Source organism: Ornithorhynchus anatinus, chromosome 2, assembly GCF_004115215.2.
Source record: "Ornithorhynchus anatinus isolate Pmale09 chromosome 2, mOrnAna1.pri.v4, whole genome shotgun sequence".
In the NCBI taxonomy this organism is placed as follows: domain Eukaryota; kingdom Metazoa; phylum Chordata; class Mammalia; order Monotremata; family Ornithorhynchidae; genus Ornithorhynchus; species Ornithorhynchus anatinus.
Window position 1 is genome coordinate 126,852,486 of NC_041729.1, and position 2,126 is coordinate 126,854,611.

Genomic DNA, 2,126 nt, shown 5'->3' on the forward strand with positions numbered 1-2,126 from the left:
AGGCCATGCTGCTTACTGCACTGACCTGAGAATAATGAAGGGCAGCTAAATGACTTCAACATATTGGGCATGAGATAGATGTTACAGTTTGTTTTTTTTCTTGTCTTATGCTGTCGAGTCATCTCGTACCCATAGTGACACCGTGGACACATCTCTCAAAATTCCCCACCTCCATCTGCAATCATTCTGGTACTGAATCCATAGAGTTTTCTTGGCAAAAATACAGAAGTGGTTTACCATTGCCTCCTTCTGTGCAGTAAACTTGAGTCTCTGCCCTTGACTCTCTCTCATGCCACTGCTGCCCAGCACAGGTGAGTTTTGACTTATAGCAGATTGTCTTCTCCTCACTAGCCATTGCCCAAGCTAGGAATGGAATGAGTATGCCTCTGCTGGACTTTACCTCCTGTAGTCAAAGCTGATAGAGTACTGGAAACTCTCCAGGTGCAATCCTGAAAGAGCCACAGGTTTTATAACAATAATAATAGTAATAATTCTGGTATTTGTTAAGCAGTTACTATGTGTCAAGCATTGTTCTAAGACATCCCAATGTGGTCCACTATTTTAGGGGTTTGGAAAGTAGACAAGGCAGTGTTGCCAACAACTGTCTTCTGTCAACACTCTTGGTCACCATCAACTTCTCAGCACAGTTACTGAAACAATTAATTGACACTTCAAGAGGTCTCAAGAAAGACTGCCTACTCAAGACATAATCTAAGTGGAACAGGGGCAGGGCCTCTTACCCTAACTCTTGCAATCTTAAAAAGAATAATTATAACAATAATGATAATATTTATTGAGCACTAACTCCTTGCAAGTATTATACTAAACACTAAGATAGAAGATAATGAAATAAGGCCCAGTAGCAATCTCATAAGGGGCTGACATTCTGAGGGAGAAGAAGAACAGATGAACAGATTTTTCTCTCTGGAAAAACTTCTTATCTGACCATCCAAGAAAGGGAAAGTATCCTCCTCCACTTCTTCATTTTCATAATTGCCTTTTTTTTCTTTTGGCTCTTTTGTGCTTGTGGTCTTCACCCTGATCAGGTCACCTTGCCCTATCTTAGTCCACAATCAATTTTACTCCTAAGATTATCTTCTTTTACTCCCTTATTGCTACCAAAATCTGATTTTGGCACCCTTCTATTTACTTATCCTTTATTATTTTTCACCTAGTGGCTCTGGCTACTCTAAATCTTGCATATCAAACTACCCAGAACATTGATTCTGTCCTACAACAGGAAATTAGTTATGAAGTTCTGCTACCTCATCAATTTTCTTGAAAAAATGAATTTTCCTTTGACTAATGAGAAAACTGTAGTAACATATAATCATTTGGATTTGCTTACCAATCAACATGAAAATATTCTACAAGAGTCAAATTTCATGTTAACTTTGTTTGCCACTAGAGTGTTCTGCCTTGTCCTTTGTAACTCACAATGTAAACTAAATTTATTAATCTTTGAATCCTGTGTCAATTGTGTCAATCCCAACTAAAACCTAATATTTTGATCTTTTTTATCAAAATGCAAATAATTAAAGTACATGGGAGTATATTCAGTATTTTGTTTTAATACTTGGTCCAACATCATCTGCTATTTTGGAAAGTTCTTGTTTTCTCTTTGTATTGGTGCTGTACCTCTGTATAATGATTATTCCACAAAGTAATGCTTGTCATATTCCTTCAAGGTATTGATGGATTGCATTCGGAGATCAAATGACAAGGTCATTTTCACCTTGTAACTTCTTTTTCTAATAGGTGACAGCATCACTCTTGTGCTCTAGCTACAATTTACACCTCAGAGAAAATCATCAGGCAAAAGAAAGGGAAAAATCCTGTCTTGAAGAATTAAAGACTTTAAGCTCCAGTGATCAAAATCCAGAACAGAAGCATAGTAATGTGACCTTTGCCTTCGAAAATTTGCATACTGACTTCAGTGCATTGAACCTAATGATGAGGACTGAAGTCCGCTCCATCTCAGAAAATTGCAGTCGGCTTCAAAAAACCTTCACGACTGATTAATGGAATGGTTGTATGGTAATAAGCCATCATCTTTGTTGAGTGTATCCCTTTAAAAGAATGTACAGTAGGTTGCATCAATAACATGAAAAATTAAATGGAAATGA

General features: G+C 37.2%; 1 non-coding gene across 1 annotated transcript; it reads right to left on the reverse strand.

Annotated features, from left to right (window-relative positions):
* Positions 1 to 321: 321 nt before the first annotated feature.
* Positions 322 to 459, reverse strand: LOC114809393. The gene has a single exon (XR_003757180.1). It is a non-coding gene; the product is annotated as a small nucleolar RNA SNORA7 (small nucleolar RNA).
* Between the last annotated feature and the right edge of the window lie 1,667 nt (positions 460 to 2,126).